Source organism: Lichenostomus cassidix, chromosome 2, assembly GCF_008360975.1.
Source record: "Lichenostomus cassidix isolate B80296 chromosome 2, HeHo_3.0, whole genome shotgun sequence".
Lineage (NCBI taxonomy): Eukaryota > Metazoa > Chordata > Aves > Passeriformes > Meliphagidae > Lichenostomus > Lichenostomus cassidix.
The window spans coordinates 38,389,260-38,413,663 of NC_139482.1; the positions used below are offsets into that span (position 1 = coordinate 38,389,260).

The 24,404-nt window shown below is 41.1% G+C and overlaps 1 protein-coding gene across 1 annotated transcript in view; it reads left to right on the forward strand.

Moving 5' to 3' along the window:
• Positions 1-4,448: 4,448 nt before the first annotated feature.
• Positions 4,449-24,404, forward strand: part of RARB (retinoic acid receptor beta) — a 319,878-nt gene continuing 299,922 nt past the window's right edge. Inside the window, exons 1-2 of the mRNA XM_085051133.1 lie at positions 4,449-4,489; positions 13,157-13,252. The gene's annotated coding sequence lies outside the window, so the exon portion shown is untranslated. The remainder of the gene's footprint in view (positions 4,490-13,156; positions 13,253-24,404) is intronic.

Sequence of the window (24,404 nt, forward strand, 5' to 3'; positions counted from 1 at the left end):
ATGCCCTTTTTAAGTCATTACCAAGCTCAGTAAAGGAGGCTTTACAGTATCAGTTATACTGCCTGGATTTTTCATTAGCTTTGTTTTTTACTTCCTTTATCAAGCATTCAGAAATCATGGCACCCATGTGTTGCTTAGTTCAATTCCCAAGGAGATAATAGAAGACCAGATGATACACAGAAGCCTAAAGGAGTCCCAGCTGAGTATTTGTAGCTGCAGATGCTCCTATAATCTCAGCTGCCACCATCAGTTATTATTGCATGATGGTCTGAGTGCACCACAGCTTTATTTTTCATCTCTAAAGGTAAAATATAATCTCTGTTACCTAGTAAGCATGGCAGACACAAAATTAATGCTCTAAATTCTGTGCACAGACTCCATGTTCTTTCTCACCACTGTCTTGCAGAAAAAGAATAAACCAACAACCTATGAATATTGCAAGGGACTGAACTGTTATTAACACCTTTGTATTTTTATCATGTCCTTAGGTAAGTGCTGGCTGTTGCAGCAAATGTTCATGTAAGTGTGCCCCAAGCTTAGTGGGATTCTGGATTTCTTGTCTGCTGGCTGATGTTTCAAATCCTGCAGGATATTTTTGCTTGCTTTCAGTAAAGGAAGCTTTTCATTAAGGAAAGCAATTTTAGATTCTGAGTCTCAAGTATTCTGCAGTTTTATATGAGCTGATGTCTCCAGACTATATGAAAACAGATATCTGGGAGGCTCTTTATGTCAGCTTGTTTTAATAGCCGCTGATGCTGACCCTAGTGGATCAGCACATCCTTATGCATAGGCAATTCTGTTTCTGATAGACTTCATTGCCTCCATATAGCCAACAAATATTATCCAGCTTGGGATCCACCTGGGAATCAGAGTCTCTCACCAAACCTCTAAAGGCCATGGCAAGTAACTCAGAACTGAAAGTCTTCTAGTTTTTCACTCAGTTAATTAACAGCCTCTCCAAGAATGTGTCTGTATGTGAGGCTGGCAATTAACAGCTGCTACTTTTAATAAGACCCTAATTTCTGCTTTCACTTTTGTAAATATACAAATACATCTGCTGTAGTCTTATACATCATGTAATTGACCTTCTCCAACAGATTGTGAAATTCTCCATGTTAAACTGTTCTTTGACCTTCTTTTCATAAAGGATTTGCTCATTTTTTGCATAGCTTCTCCTTAACTTCTGAATTCATATTCAGTACAGAAATTTTCAAAGGAATCTCCTGAGCAAAAAGCAGGGAAATTGATGATAGATTCCTTAATGTACACAAGTACAAATTTCCCTTCCTATAGTTCAAATTCTACTTACTATGGAAGTTTTCAAAGCTGCATCTGGTCACAGGGTAGTCTTAGCTGTCTTGGAAACATTGCTTTGCTCTAGAGCATTTTGAAATGTTTTGTTTTGAGGATTTGTTTCTTTCTTTTTTTTTTTTTTTAATCTCAGGTGGCTTTTCTAAAAATAAATCTGAGCCATAGGCCTGGGAATTGGCAAATAGTAGAAATAGAATTTGACCAGAAAATCCACTTTGAACACTCTCCCCTCTCGCTATTTTCTTTCTTCTTTACAGTCTAAAGGAAGAGTCTGACTGATCTGTCATGAACTGTAGGGAAAACAGGAGAATCTTGAATAGAATTTATATAAAGTATTCAATTCCATCTTATGACAACTTAAGAGGCATAGTCATTTCACTTGAAGATGGGAGACAGGTATGAAAGGATTATCCAGAGTTCTTTTGACGATTTAAGAAAGGCTGCCCTACTTAACAGGATAGTTAGATTTGCTGCTGCTTGAACTTGGGGATACAAAAGAAAAAGTACCCGAGGAAGCCTTAGGAAGCAAGGAATTATGAGGAGTTCCAGTGGAGAGCAGCTAAGAAATCAATAAAATGTTCCAAAAGTTCCTCCAAGCCACAAGAAGAAGGAAACTTCTGAGGAAGAAAACCAAGGATCTAATGTCAAATTTCTGACAGAAGCCCAAAAGACAGCAACACTTACTTCAGACTCTTCTGATCTTTATACCTGACTTCTTGATGGAAGGGAGAAAATCAGGAGTGCTTTCTCTGGGAGCACTAGGGAAAGAGACATACTTGGAGCTACTGAATTGGAGCTACTAGTACTTACCAGCAGAGTTGTTACAACTATCGGTCCATAGCATGGGGCAGACCAAAGTGCTGTGCAGTGTGTGGGCGATGGTGTTCACCCCACATCATTCCTGATACCATCTCACTGTGGTTTGGGCTTGCAGGACCTCAGCCTCCAGATCTTGATTTCCTTCCTTAGCTCCAAGTGACCACCAGGAAAAAGGTCTCCTAGGATTCCCTAGGACTTGTGTGCAGGGTGAATGCTGAATCCCAAGCTGCCGGGTGATTAATGGAAGGGCTGACCTCCTGACCTGCAGAAGAGCTTTTAGGAGAGGGTGATCCACAGAAAGCAGCATAGATGGTCCAGCTTTGTCAAAGGCTCTGTACCCCAGCACTGAAATAAGCAATGTGGGAAAGGTGGTTTTAGGCATTTTAAATAAGGCAAGGGAACAGTACTGAAGCTTTGAAAACTGATCAAGCAAGTAGAACGCAGAGCTGAGTCACTCTGTATTTGTCTCTCTGTGTGCATGTGTACATATATAGATACATATTTTTGTAAGCGTGTGCGTGTGTTTGAGTGAGGATACGAAAAAAAGAGGCATTCAGTTCCAAAAGCCATTGCAATAACAAATTGCAAGCTGAAGCTGTCACATCGTATGAAACAGATCCAGAGAACACGTGAAGACGCAGTCCCAGATATTTTAAAACTTCTCTTCCGTGTTTTGCTCACATTTGGTAGCATTTAAATCTGATATCCTTTATAGCTTTTTTTTCCCCCTGAAATCAACATTATCCTTTTGAAGCAATGTTTGATGAAAATGCAAAAATTCTTGGCTAGCAAAAGATTTTTTTTTATCTCCCAAAGTCATATCATGCAGATTCATGCAGTGAAAAAAAAAAACCTGCTGATGTTCTTATGAATAAAAGAAGGATTAGGAAGATTAAAACGCACACCACCAGAGTCGTTGAAAAAAGGCTCAAGTATATGATATAGCCTTCTGCACAGCCTTGCCTTGAGGATCACAGCTGAAACTGTTCTTGTCTTTGCTTTCGGATAGTTCAGAGAGATGCCGGGTCTGGATCCCCCATATTGAGCTTTTCATAAAAGTTGCAGTAAAAAGGACATTGCAAAGAGAATGCTGCTGAGTGAATGATCAAATTTTATTTTATTTATTTATTTTTCTTATTACAGCCAGATGTTGCCTCAGGAAGTTGAAACAAGGAGTCAGGAACTGACAGTTTAATAATTAAATTGGGAAAGTTGGCAGGCCTCCTGCTACTTCCTCTAATATGTAGCATCTTTGAATGAAAGTGTGCAGTATCCCAGTGGCACTCCTTCCGAACTGGCTCATCCATTACTGGGTAATGATTTTCCGTCGAGGCAACAGCAATGCACAGGCCCTATTACACCAGCTACATAAAGTTAAAAAGACATTATGAATAAAGCTTTCGCCGTGGCTTTTACCAACATTTCTACACAAGAGTGCCTAATGCTGACATGTGTTTATTAACACTTAATAATGTTTACATAATTCTTCCTTGCACTCATTACAGCTGTCAAAAATCTGAATAGAGGGTGCTTTTGCCTGTTTTAACTCTTGAAGACTGCAGTATCTAAGCTGAGATGAACAGCAGCCGAGGGGATGTTGAAGGCCCAGTCAGTTCCTCTGCTGCTGGGATGGAAGGCTTGGAGCCCGTTGTCCACATGAACATCATCACACCTTTTCTCCTCTTTTGGGATATCTTCCCTAGCAGGAATTCTTAACATTTCTCACTGCATGCTGCGCTCCCCGTCGGGCCCACACACCTGCAGAAGGTATGGAGAGTCGCTGCAGCCGCCAAGGAAAGAGGAGGTACATCGGCACTGAAAGTGTCACAAGAGGGTGCCGGGCTGAGTCTGAGGGAAGAAAAACTTTATCCAGAGGCTGCGGGCAGAGCAGTCAAAACGCAGAGCAGTCTTGAGGTGAGGGGTCGGCGGGAAGGGGTAAACCCGTCCCGCAGCCCGGTCCCTTGCGATGGGTGGAAAGAGGGACAGCCGCACGACTTCTCTGACCGGGCGGCGCCGCGCAAGATCTGGGAAGCGCCCGGCAGCGTCCGGAGACCAGCGGGGCGAGCCCGGGGGACCTTCCGTGCCCTGTCCCGCCCCGCACCTGCCCGGCGCGCAGAGCCCCCGCGGAGCTGCCGAGCGCGAAAGGCGCCGCAGGGATCCCCTCGGCTCGCTCCCGCCTCACGGCCCCGCGCGGGCGGGAAGCGCCCCGCGCCCCTCAGGACCCGCGCGCGGCAAGGGGGCGCGCGAGCCCCCGCGGCCCCGCCAGGGGGCGGGGCGGGGCGGGGCGGGGGGTCCGGGGCTGCCGCCGCCGCTGTCGGCGGCACTGGCGGGGCGGCGGCGGGAGCGGGAGGCTGCCGAGGTAAAGCGGGGTCGCCGGCGGCTGGGGGGGGGAGTCGTGTCCTCGCTCGCCGAGCCGCGTCCGGCGCGGGGAGACACGGGGAGGGGAGCGGGGCGCGCTGCCGGCTGCACCCTCGCGGTCCCGGCCGGCGCGGCGGTGTCCGTGCTGCCCCCGCAGCAACTCGGAGCGGGCCGGCGCGGGGCACCGGGCGCGTCCTCCCGCTGCCCGGCGGGACGCGCGGCGGCACGGGCGCTATTTTGGGCTGCAGCCCGGGAGCGCGGTGATGTGGCGGCAGCGCCCGGGCGCTCCGTGCCTTCTCCTGCGCAGACAAAAGCGCGCCCGAGGCGCGTCGGGGGCTGGTTTGGAAACGTGGAGCGCCGGGCTGTGCTCGGGACCCTGTCAGCCCGGCACCCCCTCCGCCGCTGCGGCTGCTCTCCTGCTGGCCGGCGTTGGCCTGAATGAGCGGCTGTTTAGGCGGAAAATTAAAAAAAAACAACCCAAACCCCAAAAAACTTGATGTTTACAGATGTGGTTAAAACGAAGCGATGGGGCTCGCCAGCGGTTGCTGTGCAGAGCGGCTCGGTGAGAGAGAGCAGAGCCCCAGCGATGTGCGCCTTGCGGGTGAGATTCCTGCGCAGGGAGAGCCGCGGTGCCCTTCCTTCAGCCGGCTGCTCGCTTCACCTCCCGCTAGTCCTGTGCCCCAGCAACTCGGGCAGCGGCCGGGCAGGCGTGCAGGGCGGCTCTCCTGCGCCTTTTGCGAGTGAAAGTTCAGTTTTGCGGCTCCGTTCCTCGCCGGAGAATATTGTTGGGACGTGGTGGTAGTGAGCTGTGCGGCTGGAGCAGGGATTACTTCTGGGTGAGTGAGGCTGGCGGTGTGGGGATCTGCGGGATCCCTTCTGCTGCCTGGCAGGGAGTGATCCGTGCTTAGCGAATGCAGAAGACTCGGTGGTGTGTGTGCGTGTCACGGGCGTTGGTGCAAGGAGGTAAGGGGGATGCTCTTTATGCATTTCTGATGGTTTCTAGTGGCACATTGTTGTTTGTATGTAGAGTGACAGTTTGGTCGTTTGAATCTGTGGCAGAATTTTGCTGGTTTGGATAATGTTGATATTTTGCCTTTGGCTGAGACGTGCTTTTAATAGCATTAAGCAAGCTATGTGTAACCAAATATGAAGGGCTAAATTACTGGCAGTAAACACGGTCTAACTTTGTGTTTTGAAGAGAGAGGGGGAACAATAACATGGATTCTGAAAACAAAGTAGTTAATGGAGCAACACAAAATATTATTGTCCAAGGACTGTCCTGGATCCAAAAGATGCCCACCAGGACAATACAGTAACAGTCCAAGGAGAGGAAATTCACTGAGACTGCTCTTCATCTCTTTCTCTTGGAAGAGTTCTTGTGAGGAAGTTTAGCAAGCATAGGTTAATTATATATGATGCTATAGCTGACTGAAGGAATTGGATACTTAGTGCAAAAGCCTGTGCATGTGGGAGAGGCTGATTTAAGGTAAAGTGGTGTCAATGTAAATTTAGATCAGTTGTGTCATTGTGGTAGAAGTTGCTAGGTGGACATCATTTGTTTGTAGTTCTGGTTATGTCATTTGGGAAGAGTTGGAAGCAAAACTGAACAGAAAAATATTGCTCTTAAAATAAGAGCATCAGGAGTTAGTGTGTGCTTTGTTTTTTAACCAAGAAAGTTGGTTTTGATTTAAAATATTAATTAAATCATTCCTTTATGAACCCAGCTCTGGGTAAGAGCTTGATGTGTCAGCATCTGTCTGTGTCTGTTTTAATGATCAGAGAAGGTTGATCCTCAGCTTTTTATGTGGGTCAGCTTCCAGCAAAATATGCTTTGCTAGATGAAGGGTTGCAGGATTTGTCCTTGTGTAGTAGTGTCACATTGTTAGTAAATGAGAATGCCTCAACCTGGGTTGTCATTATGTTGTGACTAAGTGTGCTTGTGAAGAATGCAAAGTGGTTGCACTGCAGATGGTTGCACTTTGGGGTACCTTGCATGTCTTTTGCACCTTCTTGCAGAGGTCTTGTGGTCCTCTTGCATTTTCAGGCTAATTCACCCTAGTAGCAGTATGGTAAAGTGTCTCTGTTACACATGAAAATAGGGTTCTCTCCAGGTAGAAAGAGTGACACCACCAAGAACTCCTTTATCATTTTCTTCTGAGGTAATTTTGTCTATGTCAGTAGTAAAAGGGATTTATTGATAGAGCTTGTTTTAGGGGTAGTGGGTCTCTAGTGTGGGCGAGGTGTAGAAGGCTCAGTGTTCTCACATATCCGCATTTCTGCAGAAATAAATGAATTACCGCAGCAAATTCCTAACTATGAGTGTCTGTAGGTGTGTACAGTAGGAGTTTGAGCCAGGTGTGCCTGAAAGGGATCATCCATTTTCGCACTTCTGTCGATATGGATATGGTGGGTAGGTAGCATAAACTAAGTCCCTGCTGACTTCTGTGGGTTTACACATGTAAAATCAGAGTTGCAAGTAGGTTCAGCCAGATCTGTGCTGTTACTGGTGTTTCACACAAGAAATACAGGTATTTTCAAGACAAAGATTAATTTTCCATTACTTTGCAACCCAGGGTGGGATCCTCCTAGTAGATGATACAAGCAATGATTAAAAAAGATGCCACTCCTCAGTGGGATACAATACAAAGTCCAGCCATTGTCATCCAGCTTTTATGAGTGGTTACAGAGTGCATTTTGCTATGGTGGAAGTTTTTCTAACCCTTCTCATCTAAGAGTTACTTTATGCGTGAGGCTTTAATATCTTGCCTTGTTTAATAACCAATAACCTGTTGTTTCAGTAATATTTTGTAGTATTGAACTCTGTAAGTTATCTGCATTAAATCTGTTGTCTTTCAATATCATTGACTCTCTCTTGTTTATCTATTAGGAGGAGACAGTAGCTATTGAAATTCCTTAAAACAGCTTAGCTGATCTTAATTATAATAATGGAGTCTACTGCAATGAATATTGCAAATGCAAACTGTTGTTAAAGCTTAGGCAAGATACTGGGGAAAAGTTATGTCCAATATTTTCTTATTTGTAGGTTGTGTTCTAATTAAATATTCAATATTACAGGAGACAATCTTTGACTCCGAAGACACTGATGAAATGTCAGTTAAATCATATTTCTCTCCCTCAAAGCAGTGTACACTATTCTGTTTGCTACAGTACTGGGAAGTCTTTAAGACTGGAAGAGGCATTAAACTTCTCCTTTTCTGTAATCTATAGTTTAGTTTGTATTCAAGGTAGATAGGTTGGTAAATGCTGAACATATAGGAAGTACAGACATAAAAAACCAGAATTAGGCCCATTGTGAAATAGCCAAACAAAATACACAAATAAGGAATGTGGGGTTTTTTTCTTATTTTTTGGAGCTACTCATGTTAGTGAAAGTGAAAATATCTTCATTTAATTAAATACTTATTTAGTTTGTTGAAGTAATACTTTGTAGGTTTTGGATTTATTTGCTACACCAGCGAAACATTTCTCCACTGTTCAACTCTTTGTTTTATCCTCACACAGTGAGCTTATTATTATTAGTTTTGGTTACAGCCATATATATTTTTGCACCACTTTATAGGAAGTCTGTAGGGCAATAGACTCTACCACATCTCACATCTCATTTATAACTATTTTTCAGCAATTATAGCTAGTCTGCTGCTCAGATCAGAGTTAAAATTATTTAAGTATAATTAAAATACACCAGTATTACTGAAATTATGAAATGCATATGAGCTCATTCAGTTTTTCTTTTCACTAGAGTTTTTTGGGGTTATTTTTAGTTTTAATACGGAGTGCAAGCTGTTGCTAATTAGCATGGCACTCTGGAGGTGGTCTCTATGTAAGCTAAATGGAGAGGATAGGACGAAGGGGGGAAAAAACCCCAACCTGGAGACATAAAAGTGCCAGTCTTGGACGCATTAAAAAGCTTTGCACATAGAGTGGGTTTTGTTCTTTTTGTTAGACAAGTGATGGCAAAACCTTTCCAGGTCATGTGTAAAACTTCAGACCCGGGTTTGTGCTGGGTGCAAGAGAGGGGTGTCTCTCTGGAGGGGCACTAATTCCTCTTTTACTTGTCATGCAGTGCTACAACTTGTCCCCTGGTTCATAGGCTGGTGTGGGCAGTTGGAGGAGGGCACTTTGGGACTGGGTGCTCATGCAGTTCCAGAGTTGCAGTGGGCTCACTGAAGAGGCACCGTTAACATGCAACAGCTCTGGCGTGTTTGCCATGGCTTTTGTCTCATGAATGCAGAATATTGCAGATAATGGTGTTTGCTACTGTTCTTAAATTGCTGAAGGTTATGTGTGTAGTATGGGGTATGTGTGTAATATGCACAATTTTGCTTACAGTATGCACAAATGACTATACAGGTGTGTTTGTGTGATAAATAATTCCGTGTCTATTTTTCAGTGTTAATACATATTGTGTTCTTGGGTGGAACTGCAGTGTCCACTTAGGGGACAGGTTTTGAACTTGCACAGCTTAATCCTAAGGTCTGGGGCTGCTGATTGTTTGGAATATTTGACAGTCATGATTCAGAGGTTTTAGGTCTTATCTAGGCAGATACGAAAACCTTCTCCCCATGGCAGCAATATGTAGCAAAGTAATAGAAGACAAGCTTTAAGTAAATAATAAATAAAATCTTTATTAAACCCATTCTTGCATATGGGGAACATCCTATGAAGTTGTATAGAAAGCTAACTTCCTTGGATCTCTGAATGAAACCTGATTCACTCCCTGTGAGGGCGTGCTTTGTGCTGCCAGGCAAGTAAGTGTGCTCTCACTAGCTCCGTGAGGATAACAGATCTTCTTTTTCTTACATATCCTTCTTCTTGTGTCTGTTTTGACCTATGCCTAGATTGTCTGCAAATGCTTTGGAATAAATACTGTCAAGTGGCAGGTACTGCTCATTTCATCAAAGTAATGAAGTGCACCCTATCTCAAAATAACGATTAGAAAATGGTTTTCTTTAAGAGAGGGTGTTCTGACCCATGGAATTGGTACATGTAAATATTTTAACATTAGGTACTATTTGGATATTTTAACAAAAACTGTAAAAGTAACTAATTTAAAAAATCCTATTCTTTAAAGCTTTCTATCTAGAGTTCAAAGAAAAGTCAAAAGAAGTTACGCATCACATGTCTTTTATTTTCTGGGGTTGACTGCAGGAAGCTGTATAGCTACATTCTAAACCACATTAAACTTGGCTTTAAATGTTGATATTTTTTTGTTTGTACTCTGGAAAGAGTGCTGTTCCAGAGTGTTTAGGTGATCTGAGATGCCACTCAGTGCATTATCTTGCTGAATCCTTTATGCTGCTGTTCTGAGGTTGTCTTCAGACCTTTCTTTGAGATCAGAAAGTAAGGTACCAATGATGGTCCTCTCTGTGTCAGGGGACCTGTAAAGCAATGTTGTATGATCAAGGCGAAGTATGTGAAAAGCTTTTTTGCATTTTCATGAATCATTTAAAGAGTTTTAACTTGGAGCCGCCACCTTGTTTCAGTTCTTGTCTGGAGTACACGGCATGCAGGGAGGTGCTGAGGGGTCTGGGTTTGCCCGGCCTGGAGATTAGAAGATGAAGGTGAATGGTTGCCTCCCGTTTCCTAATCAGCTGTTGTGGAACAGAAAGCAGTGTTCTTCTCTGAGGTGTACAGAGGAGGGATGAGGCGCAGTTGTCACATAAAAATGGAGAAATTCTGACTGGGCATGAGGAAAAAAATTAACAACCAGAATGGTTAAACTCTGACCTGAGGTCTGTGGAGGTTCCAAGATTTGGCCTTGGAGATTTAGAAACTTGACTGGACAAGGACTGTGAACAACTTGTTCCAACTTTGAAATCAGCACTGCTTTGACTGGGAATTGGAGGACGTGGCCTCTAGAGGTCCTTTTTAGCCTAAATTATTCTGATTCTGTAAGAAGATTTCCCACAGAGAAACTAAGCATTTTAAGAGTTATGCTAAATAGTCTTTTAAATTACATTCTTAGGAGGAAAGAGCTGTTTGTTTGTGGGATCAGAGGAATCCTTTGTGCAGTACTCATGGCCAAGATAATTTAGAATAAAAATAGATAAAGAGCGCGTGCAAAGGAACAAATTTAAACTGTCGGGCAAAGTGCTTCAACTTCAGTGTTACTGCCTTGAGTAATCAGTGTTGCTGCTGTGTGTTGAGGATAGCTCTGACAAATAAATATAATACATGTCAAGTGGTAGTCTTTGCTGGACTTGGCTGTGGGTACTGTTGGTGAGCTCTTCACAAGTCTGGGAAGGTATATAAGACATACTTAATTTGAAATTACTCTTATACTTCAATAAAAAATAAGTGGTTTTTTGGTTTTTGGTTTTGTTGACAGAGTGGATACTGAAGCTCTCTGAGATTGATTGTTGACACATCCTTTGTGCCTGATGTGATGAGAGTACTCTCTGTTGATGGAGCTGCTCACTGTTGTTAGTTGTGGCATCATTTGACCATTTGTTTTTTGTAACATACAGCTTGAATGTATCTTTATCAAAGAGTAATTTTGTATTTCTCAGAACTAACTTGGTGCTAAGGTGGGCAAAATACCAGCACTTGTCTTGGGCATCTGTGTGAGGTCTTGGTGATGTCACCAGAAATCCCCATAGACTTGGCCTTCAGACTACATTTTGTCCTTGAATTAGTGATGGCCAAAGTCATGACCTATGTTACATGAATTGTAATCCTGCCAGTGTTATTCATTCAAACAATTCTCTGAAATAACATGAACTTTATATGTTGATGTCTCTATATTCAGAGTGGAAAATTCTGTAGTGGACAAAAATTTGTATTTATTATCCTGTACCCCTGTTCAAGACATATGTATCTATGTATGTATGTGTGCAGACATGATACATTCCTCTTTCCTTCTCTGCAAATAAGCAACAGTAACTGCCCTGCTCTTCCCCCAGACACATATGTTTGGGGTTGTTGGTTTTTTTTTTTGCAATTGACATAAAATGTATTTTATCAGTACTGGAGTTAGATATGCTAGCTGTGGTTCAGGCTTAAAAGTTAAGACTCTTGTTCAGCTTTTCAGAAAGACTGTTGGAGACAGTACAGGTCTAATCAGCAGCAGTGTAAGTAGATGTTATCAATCTAGGCTGCTGTATTTTCTCTGGAGGCCAGATTGAGTGTGGCCTTTCTGCAGAGGTACAAGGGGCTTATATAAAAGCTTGAATGATTGCTGTCAGTGCTCTGTAGGATGCACAGACTTCAGTGGCTTTTCTCTCCCGGGCCTGCCTACCTGTGCAGGCTACAGGATGGCAATTGGGGAGGAACATTAAGGATAGCAAACTGTTGCTTAAAGGAGTGTCATGAGGCGATACACTATTTTGTGCTATCTTGTACTCCCTATGGAGAAGGGACACTGCAGTGCTTTGCTGTGTCCCTTTGCTTCCTTGAGTCCTGCTTTTGTCTTTAATATTCTTAACTGTATGTTTTTCACTATTTTTTTAGCACTGAATTTCAAGCTTTTCAGCTCTAAGTGAGACTTCCAAAAGGACTGTAGAGTGACTTAATCAGGAAGCATTAGCACGTTTGAATCCCTTTGACCTGCTCTGGGTGTTTAAATCATACTCAGGATGTGTTTTCCTGCATTGTACACAGATTAAAGGAAAAGTGATTCCTTTAATTTTCAAGTGAAAGGTGGAATCCATGCCTTATTGAAGAAGCATAAGAAGAAGGCCAAATATCACTAAATTCAGATGAGAAATCTGGGAGCAGCTCTGTTGATTCTAACAAGATTGTGATACGGAAAAAAAACATGTACAAATCAGGCTGGGTTTTTTTGGTTGGGTTTTACAATTAATTTTAACAATATTGTGTGTATCATTGATTTAGAGTATTTCCTTATTTGAGAAGCCAGTAGAGAAGTGTTTTCACAGTAATGACTACTAAGGCCTAGACCTGCAGAGCACTTTGTTGGGTCAAGACTCATTGTTTTGTAATGCTGCTGATATAAAGGGGAAAAAAATGTCTTTTGTGGCTGCAGTTTGTTCACTGTGGTAGTGTTTGAGACCAGGAGATTCTCTGCTGAAGATGAAGGACGGTACAGACCAGTTACTTTTTCATTTTTCTTTCCCATCTTGGCTACTGTCTTGTCCTGTTTTTCCTGTTGGGCAGGAATGGGTTGACGGAAACAGTGCCCAGTTGGATCAAAAGGATTGGTAGAGGTCATGTACTGAAATCACATTTCCGTTTTTTAAAAAGAGGGTAGAATTTTCTTGTGTTGATGGTTCAGCTGCAAAGGTGTTCCAGCTTTTTCCAAAGTTAAGCAGACTAAACTGGGGGAAGTTAATTGAATATGCGTGGTGTTAATGTAAACATGGTTGACTGGCCCTGAAATTCCCTTGGGTGCTTACAGGGAATTTTGGCAGGGACAACTGTTTGTTCCTTGAGATGGAATTGAGGTCAGTGTTGCAATTGATAGGGGTGTGAAAAGGAAGAAAGGAAGCATATAATGAACCTGAGACACCACATTCAGAGACTTTAGTGAAGCAAAGCTCTGGTTTCCATTTCTCATTTGTGGATATTGGAGATATCATTAGGATCTTTTGTGATTTTGCCCTGAGTATTATTGTTCTGGTGATGACTATGTTTGCCTCATTCCTTCAGGACTTCACTTTGTAACTGTTCTTTCCCTTTATTCTTCCAGGATATCAAACTAGCTTAGGTCCATGAAGACTATGCTGGTGTCAAGCTCCCTCTGATTTGCCTTCAGTTCTCAGGAGCAAAGGTAGAGTTAACAAGGGTAAGTTAAAATCCACTCACAGAATCCCCTGAAGGAAATGAAGACTTTAATTAGTGCCCTCTCTTTTGCATGGCAGTCTCTGGTACATTTCTTCCTTTCGAGTTGCTTGGCCCATGACAGCAGGCTATCAGTGACAGAGAAAGGGAAATCCAAAAAATGGAGTCTCTTTGAAACTCTAGTGAAAAGTTAATGAATAGAGCACTTACAGGGCAAATGCCGATGCAGGCTGTGTGTGTCAGGAAAGCACTTTGAAAGTGAAAAGTGCCCCCCTGTTGGTTTGTTCTCCTTTTAACTGATCTCTTTCAAAATCTACTTGGAATCACAGTTGAACTACCGTGATAAAATATGTTTTTGGTAGATAAAGTTGAAATAATACACATTTAGCAATTGGTAGTGTTGCTGGAAATAGTAAGCACTTGTAGTAACGAACACAAATTCCCATTTCTTGTTTCATCCTAAGGGCAAAGTACCCTTGGTGCAAAGCCCAGGGGACCTATATAGTCATTAACAGATGGAGGGGGACATTAATCTTCTACCCACAAATCTGTCCCAGCACATAAAGCAGGGAGCGTCTGTTGTGAGGAGTGCTAGAGGTTGTATTAAACATGATAGTATAGTTTATAATCACAGTGCCAGCCACTCTTTCTAGACATTGCTATGTTTTCTTGGTACTCTGTGTCTCTGGATTTCACTTTTTCTGTCTATGTACAATAGAGAGTGACAGTGTTTCTGCTTTTTGAGATGCTGGCAGAATTTTCTTCCAACACTCTTAAAATCTCTCCTTTGCTGTAAGCACTAGAGTATGTTAGGATATACTTTAAGTACTTTTTTGTGCATAGGGAGAAATGTATCCTTTTTCTGTGTCATTCAGTCTTTCTCATTTGGCAGTCAGCTAGGAGATAGGCATGGTTAATGAGGTATCTCAGCATCGCATTTTTATGGGAGCATGGTTAAGGTTAGGAGTATGTCCAGTCTCTAAACTGCCTAGTGAGCATTCTGTATTTGGAAACAAATGCCAGCTGGCATTGGTTAGAGAGTGCATGCTTATTCTGCTCATGATAGCCAAAACATGCTCCCTGCTGTGTGCTTTTGGCAGCTTTGCACTGGCAATATGTCTCAAATGCCAGTTGCATGTCCTCCTTTCCTCTTCCTAAGTGTGTCCCATAAGGCATGATGTAGCCTAAATAAAAATGTGCCTCTGTTAGACTTGGTAATGTATGGAAAGAGACCACTTATTTTCTAAAATCAAGGTCTTTCTGACACACCTGTAGTACATTATTTCTACAGTGGAAATAAAGAGATGATTAATGTGTTTTCCTATACTTGGTGGTAAGTTGGCCTTAAATTTCTGAAGATCTGATGATTTTTGTGACACCAATTTTTAGGCATACAGTGTTGAACATTTTGTGTAATTTATTCTCAATGAGAGCGCTGGTTGGAATTTTAGACCTGACGTGACTACATATTAAGTTTATTTGAAGTTCTAACTCTACTTATCTGGTCATTGTATTAATTATACTGGTGGTCAAATTAACTGCATTAATTTGTGGTCTGAACATAAGCATCACCTCTTATCTTTCTTTTTATTTGTTGAATTGTTTTAAGTCAATAGACATTCAAATGGGTATATTTTATTGAAAAGATAGCTTACATGTGGGCAGACTGATTTTTACAATCAAGTGTTGCAAATCATATGATAGTTTGGGTTGGAAGGGACCTTTAAAGGTCATCTACTCCATGTGCTTGTTTGAATTCTTTGAAGAAGTTCATGAGTTGTGATACATTTGGTACAAGTTCTTATGAATCTGAAGGTAGATAAGTCCAGTATATATTTTTTTGTCATTTTTTCCTTCAGTGACAGTATAACAAAATGTAAAAAAAGCACAGTTTGACAAGAAGAGGCAAAACACCAAAAATTTTCAATGCAATACTCAACTGTATTTAGAGTTAAGTCAACTGTCTTTAGGGTAGGGTAAGCAAGCTGTGCTTGGAACTTGGCTTTAGAAATACCTATGTTTTTAAGCTTTGTATTGCTTTTTCTTCAAGAGGATCTCTCACTTGCTTTGTAGCAGATCTCAATATTTGTGAAGATGATAATTCTCAAACAATGAAAACTACCTTTTCTAAATGAATGAAATTGTGTTGAAATCTGTTAAGATATCTGGATTTTTAAATTCCCATATCTTTTTCAACCTGTGTTCCTAGGAAAAAGGGGTCACCTTGACAAAATTGCAACTTTTGTAAAGCTGGGATCATACAACCACTGAAGAGGGAAGGAAGAGTAGCCTTTGCAAAGTGCTAGGTTTTAGTTACCATGCTTCCACTTAGCTGTTGAAGTCTGCCTGCTGTAGATGATTTAATGCTCCTCTTGCCCACTCTGTGGTCACAGAAAGAAAAATCTGCATCTCCCAGGCAGGAGGTAAAAAAGAGGGCCTTACTGTGACCCTTTCCTCACACCCATATCTTACCTCAGCAGCCTGATACCACTGTCATGTAACTTTCTCCCTCTCTGTGGCAAGAACAACTCAACTAGGTTGTTTCCAACAGTTGATCTAAAATAGTGCAGGTTTCCTTGTGAGTACTTTGTTCCATCCTTCGTCCAGCTATATCCTGGATATCCAAGGGCATGGGCATCTTTGTCCAGGTACTTGAATGCTTTCATTGTTGTCTGCTGTAGTAGAGTTGGTAGTCAAGCCTTGCTGTGATCTGTGTTGATGAAGCACCGCTGCACACTGGTTAACTGTATTCATGCTCTAAAAAAACCCTTGGGTATGACGCGCAAAAAAGGTATTTTAGAAAGTAGGTTGCAAAATCAAACCCTCAGAAGTTGTGAAATGTCAGATTTATGTTATTTTCTTCTGTGCCTGTAATTGATGCAGGAATATAGATCTTGCAGCTTTAATTTCACCACATCCTAATTGGATAACTCCTATGTTAAAAAAATGTGTGGCATGGTTGTGGTACTTTGTAAATAGCACGCTACCATTTATGTAGGAGGAAAAACAGTATTCACAGAAGAATGATTTTAGAATTTGGTGCTAAGTTATTATGTACATGTAGAAGATAAACCGAATTGGTTCAACAGAATTTAAATTCCATGTCAGCTAAATATATTTGCATTATATAAACTTAATGTGTAACATAACTGTTTTCACTGAAGTTTCTCCATTTATGCTGGTGTTGAATTCTGCCTCCAGTCAAAAAGAACTTTTAGAAAAAGTTCTGCCAACACAGTTTTTTGTCTTGGAACAGCTTTGAGGCTTGCCAGGAGTGTTATTTCTTTTGAATTGCAGGAGCAGCTCCAGTTACATGCCAAAATATGGTCTTATTTTTAAACTGAAAAATAAATGAAACCTATGTAGAAATGGAAACTTTGTTGAATGCCAAATTCTGACCACGTTACTCCCATTGGAACCACTAGGACCAATTTTGCAGTCTGCACTGTCTTTATAGCATTGAGAGTTATTTCACAATGTGGGAAGTACTGGAAGAAATGAGTGTAAGAAAAGCAGGAAATCTGCCAAGGTCCATGTCTTTTTAAAAAAAGTTGTTATAATCTACTTGCATAGATATGTTTTATGCAGATATCAAATTTAACGAGATTTCAGTTATGGCCAGCTAGCCTTCATTTCAAAATTGTTATTTTGTAGACAAGAGGCAGATCAAAAATTTTTGGTACCTAAGTATTTTAAAAATAGTAATAATTTAATGATTTTGGTCTGTTTTCCTAATATAGTTAGACATAAGAGCTTGGAGGCTCTATCTGTCAGGCTTTTTTCCTTCCTATTTTTCTTAATTTTTAAAGTGTTTGTCCAATGTCCAAAGCAGAATTTTTAGGTTAGTTCCAGTAAGATAGGGGTTAAAATAGATGGAGGGGGTTGGGAAGGGGAAATGCAGTATTCAAGAAGTGATTGGTTTGCTCCAAGAGTATCTTCCTCAGATACTAACCCTGATAAAAAAAGGCCCAGGTGTTTTTCCTCCAGAAGCGTGAAAGCACTCAAATCCATTGAGGGCTTTGAGAAGAGGCTCTAGTGATTTTGGACAGTTGTTGACTTTCAGCTTGTGTGAAAAGGATAGAACAGGTCTGTTATCTCACCATTCCACAATAAAAAGGAAGCAAAAAATTGTGTTATTAATCCAGAATGTTTTGCATCTGGAGTCTGAACTTGGTCTTGTGCTGAAGTCTCCAGAGCAGTTGCAGAGGGAAGCATAATCCAGCTGACCTCTGCAAGTACAATGAGGGCTGAAGAAGAAAGCAGTTGCCATTCTAGCATTTTGAAGGCATATTCATCCAGGTAGTACCGATTAGCAAAAAGTCTAGTAAGACCTGAAATGTTCACTAGTTTTGACAGCTGAGCAGTTGTTCTGGCTGCGCCACCAGCTGTGGTCCTACTGTCTGTGGCTGAAGGGTAGCATATTGCCCAGCACTGCTCTGTGCTCTTGACAGTAATGTGTTTGTAGATCAGTGCAGATGGGCAGTGCTATACTCTGGCACTTAGGGTTTTTATTGCCACTTCTCAAGGTTGATTTGTGAAGAGCATTATAGCTGTGTACCTGCTTGAGAATTGTACACTCTTTGTGGGTGAAGTTAGTCATTCATAGGATTACGACAGAGGCTGGTGTGATCATCTGCCCTTTCAAACCTGCTCTTTTTTGGTACTCAGCTTTTGATCCTGCAGAACAAAAGCTCTTATTTGAGGAACTGAATTAACCTTGGATGATACACGGTCCTTCTTGGACTGGAAAATGGGCATGATGGATTTATGTTCTGAGCAGAGATAGCCCCTTCTCTCAGATGGCAAGTTTTAAACATAGGCCTTCTGCTTTGTACATTTACACTGCTTTTGTGATGGACTTGTAGTACTGCTTCTACTTGCAATGGTGTAATATTTGTTACTTTTATCTCAATTCATAAGGTGGATCTTCATTTTGTACCTAAAGGGAATTAATAATAGTCTTCTGTAGGCTTTCTGGCAGGGCATGGTCAGCCCTAGGGATCTTTGTCTGTAGTAATCTCATTGACAGAAGATGTAACTTGCCACAAATTGGATTTCCTCTTTCTGAAGCCTGAAATGACCTATGAGTTTGAGAACTAAATGAAGATTCAGGGTGTCAAAAGGCAGTTAGAGACTAAGCTCCAGCTGACTGAATTTGGTGCATAACTCATATTTTTGTCTTTACAAAGCTTAAATTTTACTTGGTGTATGTGGTGTTGGAGGAGGTGACAAAGGAGCTACTTTCTACTACTTGGTTCTGTAATTATAAATACACTGACTTTGGTATGAGAAACATCAGACAATAAGTCTTGGTGATGGTTAAGTTAATTCACTTTTAGAAGTTCAATAATTCATCTAAGAAGTGTCAGCAGCTGGGTCTTGTTAATGGTAAGCCTTTCATTTCTGTTAAATCAATTGTGAATAATAGGATCCTTCAGAGAAAAATGATGAAGTAAGCATTGATTTCCAAATTGGGTGTCTGATATTGGAGCATTAATAAAATCTAGAGCAAGCAGGCAACTAGGACCTCATACACTCTGATCACCTAAGTAGTAATCAGAGAAAATCAATATTTTTTTTGTATGGTGCTAGATCTGTTAACATTTCATTTGTCGTCATTCATCATTGTGTCTATAATTTCATTTTTATAATTGCTTGAATTTTGGGGGGCTTAATAGTATGCATTGAATCAAGCATTTACTGTCAAGCCTTTGTGAAACAGATGTGGTGTTGCCATATTTCTATTCTTTGCTAGCTGTCTGTCTTACTATTTTTGGACTTTTAATAGCGACGGCTGAAGTAAACTCTTATGTATTTTCAAATGAGGTTAAATTTTCTTAGAGGAGTTCCGTGTAGACTTCCTGGAGTCCTCTGGTATTCTCTCTCTCTAAGCTATGAGGAGCTGTGTTGCTTTTATATAGGCACATTCAGTCTCACAGAGGTGTTGCGAATATCTCCAGTAAGATGGTAAAACTCTGTCAAAGAAGAACAATTGTAGAGAATGTCTTCAGAGCAGTCAGACTCCTGGCATGGTTTCCTCTGCAACATCTTCCTTGGACTGTTGTTCATCAGCTACAGCTTGTGGTTCTGCATGGTTTGATCCATTCTATCTTGTGTTGTTGAAGAGGGCTTGGACTATCTGGATGTATCAGAGGAGGACACCAATGCTGGCATGGCCAAATTCTGGCCTTTGATGGCTTTAATGCAGAGAACCAAATTTTGAGCATCAGTGAGTGATCTGAGAGGGAGTAGCTGGTGGTAGTACATCCCAGCAAGCCATTTGTGGATGGGATACCTGCATGTCTTGTACTTCTAGCCTCAGAGTCAGTCGGGTTTTGTAATGCAATGTGGAGGTTACAGGCTTGTGGGTATGATGTTTATTTGTTTATTGGTTTTAATTGCATTTGAAGGCTGGGTTCAGTGGATATTTAGAGCTGCTAAGTGCTGGCTTTTTCTCTCCAGTACTGTGCTTACCAGCAATTCAATTTTGTTTAAAGCTGTATTGAATTGGTATGGAAACCCACATACAATCAAATCTACTTGCTGTTGAAGTCAATGGGAGTTGAGGCTAAAACTGGACCAGGATTTGGCCCATAAAGCATAGCAAGAAAATTTAACAGTTATAATAAAACTCTTAAGGCAAATAAAATGTTCTAGCAGGTGTTCATAAATGTGCTTTATGCTCATAGACTCTGTTAAATGTTAATACTAAGGTCCTGCAGAAGCTGCACATAAGGACTGAGTGAAGGAGGCAAATGTCTGTTAAATGTGCTGTGCAATATTGTAGCAAAGGTGGGTGGCAGTGCAATGCCATGCTACCTATTAGACTGAAATATGAAAGCTATTAGAGTTTCTGCTGAATTTTCATTTTGTGAGGGAGTAGTTTTCAAGAGAGAACCGTATAAAAAAAGCCATGTGTTGTGCAAAACTAGAAGTATCTTTGTCAGTGTATGCAGTTTTCTTGGATGTATGCAGAGCTTATTAAGGACAACTGCTAACATACTGTATTAGCAATAAATTTCAAATAAGACAATACTTGTGTGGAAAATAATAGCTGAGAAGCAGTTTTATTTTTTTGAGATTTCATTTTCATTGAATTATGTTTTTTTCATGCCATAGATGAACCCACGGGCAGAAGTCCTAACATGACCTGAAATATGTTTTGAGGATAATGGGTTTTGGCAGGATTTTATATTTTATATTTAGATCTCTGTCTTAGGCTAAATCTTAATAATAACTACTTTTTAATTTATTCCATCACATCACCATCAAATGAGGTCCATTTTAGATTTCCAGGAGCTTTCTGACCGTCCATCTTTCCGGCTTCTAGGAGAAGCATCTGTTGACTTTTTCACCAGATTTTGCATCATGCCTTGAAAGCTGGTAGCTTGTACTGGCTTGGTTTCTTCTAGCAGTTAATTTCATTAGGATTCAGGTCAAACCCACAGGACAAAAAAAAAATCTGAATGCACTGGAGTCAGTTTCTAAAATGACACCATGATTGCAGCAGTCATTGTTAAAATGTGTTTTGTTGGTGTTTGAGTAATTGACTTAGTTATCATCTCATCAATGCTCAGTCATTGTGCTGCAGGATAAAAGCAACTGCATATTGCAAAGATACTCTCTTTCACAGTTCACAGCAAGATGGCTGAGTAAGGGGAGGTCTTTCACAGGACATTCAGATATACCAAACAGCAAGCATTGCAGCAGCTCTTGTAGTGCTTGTCACTGTCAGAATGTCCACATAAAGTCAGGCTCTTCCATTGTTGCCTTGGTCTTGTCCTCATGTTTATTCCTCACAGTAGTAGTGTTAGTTTTTTGGTTTTGTGGTTTTTTGGTTTTTTTTTTAGCTAATGTGGGCCAGGTTATTTTGATACTGATCTCTTCTCTGTGGTGACCAGTGACAGGACCTATGGGAATGTCCTGAAGTTGTATCAGGAGAGGTTTAGGCTGGGTATTAGAAAACAGTTTTTCACCCAGAGGGTGGTTGCACACTGGAGCAGGCTCCCCAGGTCACAGCACCAGCCTGACAGAGTTCAAGAAGCATTTAGATGATATACTAAGGCACATGGTGTGACTCTTGGGTCTGTCATGTGCAGGGCCAGGAGTTGGACTCGATGATCCTTGTGGGTCCTTTCCAACTCAGAATATTCTGTGATTCTGTGAAAAACTTGCTTAGTTCTATCTTGTTGTAAAAAGGATCGAAGCATGCACTTACATGGGGGAATTCTCATCACTTGCTTTCTTAACATAATCACAGGGTCTGCTTAGTTTTCGCCTCTGTAATAATGCTGCATTAGTGTGCTTATGGATTTTAAAAGCAAGGCTGATGGTCATCATCAGCAAATTGGGAGCTCCTACATATAGAAGAGTATCTTTTCTTTTGATCCTTTCAGGACAAGGAGGCCTAGTGGAGAAGCAGGGTGAGGAAAGACTAGAAACTGTTTTTAATCAAGTGGAAAATATGCCAGTACTTCTCTTGTAAGTAGTGGCACTTCTAGAGTAGTGATATTCATGCAGAACTTTTAATCCCTGAAGTACATTACAAATGCATTGTCTGAGAATTAAATGTTAATTGAGGCCATTATTTGATGAGTGGCTATTTATATAGTAAAGTTATTTGAAGTAATGGGCCATGAATGCATTTTGTTTATTAACTTTCCCAATGCTCATTCTTTAATACCTTTTCTTATCACAGAGAAGGAGTTTTAAAATGGAAGGCTCTCCAGTGACATAAAGATCTGCAACACACAAAGTATGTTACTTATAAATAGTGTCTTTTGTTGATTTCAAGAACAAAATAGCACACAGTTGAAGCCTTTGAAAGATTGAGCTTTCAGGTAACCATGGAAAAATAAAAATGGAGAAGAAAAAGGTATTTTTTTGTCTCTCAAAACTTTCACGATTCAAATACTTTAATGGTCTTCTCTATTTTGAAGATGAGAAACTAGGGAAAGGAAAATGATTTACTTTGTCTGGGATTATGAAGGAAGTCTGGCAGACAAGGAAATTAAATTGAGATCCCTAAATGTCAGGCCAGCTCCATAACTGCTAAAATATCCTTCCTTTCTTGTCTAAAATGTCTGTCAGAAATGTATAGTAAAGTTTAGGTTTTGTAGGATTTCCATAGGATAACTGCTTTGTGGCCTCCAGGGTGTGAATACCCACAAAAAATCCCCATTCTTTGAAGTTGAGAGTATTTTATCTATTATTAAATCTGGAAAAAAGATAGTACAAAGCCAACATACTTTTAATAATATTTTGGATTTCCTTCTGTAATTTTTTAATGGAATTAATATGAATATTTTAGCTATAAAGTTGGATAGCTGCAGCAGGATGTGATTTCACCAGGACACTGACTCTTCTTTCATTGCATTCTGGCAAACTTCACAATAGGCAATGTCATAAAAGCTCACTTATCTGTCATGCAGCTTTCATACAAGTCCTTAATTCGCAGTTATTTATCTTTTTTTTTTTTTTTTCTTTAAAGGCCAAATTGAAATCGCTCCTCACTTCTTGGCTATGATAAAATTCAGTGTAAGGCAAAAATCTTCAAGAAACTTCCCCCTCATGAAAGACGCTGGGGCTTGTGCATGAGCAGTGGTGTGAGCAGCTGCATGAGCAACCTGTGCATGACTTGAAAAAAGAGCAGCAGTGTGTAGCTGTACTGCCCATTTGTTCTTCACATCTTGTCATGGTTTCCAATACATGCTTCCAATACTGCTTTTGCAGCTCAGTCTTTTGCTCGTTGGATCCAAATTCTGGTCTAGATACATTTTGTCCAAGTAAGGAAAACATGGAATCATAGAATGGTTTGGATTGGAAGGGACCTGAAAGATCATTTGGTCCCAACTCCCCTCCCATGGGCAGGGATGCCTTCCACTAGAACACATTGCTCAAAGCCCTGTCCAACCTGCTCTTGAACACTGCCAAGGATGGGGCATCCACAACCTCTCTGGGCAACCTGTGCCAGTGCCTCACCACCCTCACAGTAAAAAATTTCTTCCTGTAATCTAAATCTGCCTTCTTTCAGTTTGAAGTCATCACCCTTTGTCCTGTCACATGTCCCTGTAAAAAGTCCCTCTCCATCTCTCTTGTAGGCCACATCTATGTACTGGAAGGTACATAAAGGTGGATGTGGAGCCTTGTTTTCTCCAGGCTGGACAACCTCAACTGTCTCAGCCTGTCATTACAGGAGAGGTGCTCCAGTCCTCTTCTTGTCCTCCTCCTGTTGGGGGCCCTGGAGCTGCCCACAGTACTGCAGGTGGGGTCTTACAAATGCTGAGTAGTGGGGGAGAACCAGTTGCTTGCAGATCTGTGCTAACTCTCATTTTCTATTTGCTTCTGGTCTGCTATGTGCTTGTGGACCTCTGTAGCCATTTCTCATTCTTTGATGCATTGCAGTATATTTATGCTCTGGACTTTAGAGTATTGTCAAATAAATGACAGCAGAAAGAGCTGGCTGTTCATAAGTGCGGAAGTATTGTATTTATATAATAACCACATGCTAATAATACAGAGAGAATATGATAGTTTAATGAGTTCTCAATGCCATTGGGTTGACCTGATGATCTGCAGTGCTCTCTGCAGCAGGGACATTATGGTGGGTGTGTTGCTTTGTGCCATGCTGGAGGCAGCAGCTGGGAGAGCCAGCATCCCAGCCAGCTCCTGGGGGCATTGGCATGTGCCAGTGGGACTCTGCCAAGAGTTCAATTCTGTCTCAATAGCTGGGACAGGTTTGTGAATTCCAATCAATTACAAAATTGAGTACTGTCTCTGTTCTTATGAGGTGCTGCTTTCTGCCCCTTGGTAATTGTGTGGTGTTCAGAGTTGCATATCCAGGAAAGCTTGCAGGGCTTTTGCAGGCCACCAGGTTCAGTCTGGAGACAGCTGACTATAGCAAGCAAAGAACTGTGATAAATGATAACTTGAAAAAACCACACATGTGAGGTCTTGAATGAAGTCAAGATTGAAGTAATTTATTCTGGATGATTTGAACAAAAAGGCAGCTCTTACCATATAAAAAGAATACCTTATAAACTCATCTTCTAAAGATAAAAGCTATCAAGCATAAGGCCATGATATTACACCAGATACCAATTACTGTGGTTTCTTAATGTGCTTGTGTTTTTTTTGTTTCACATTTATTAAATATT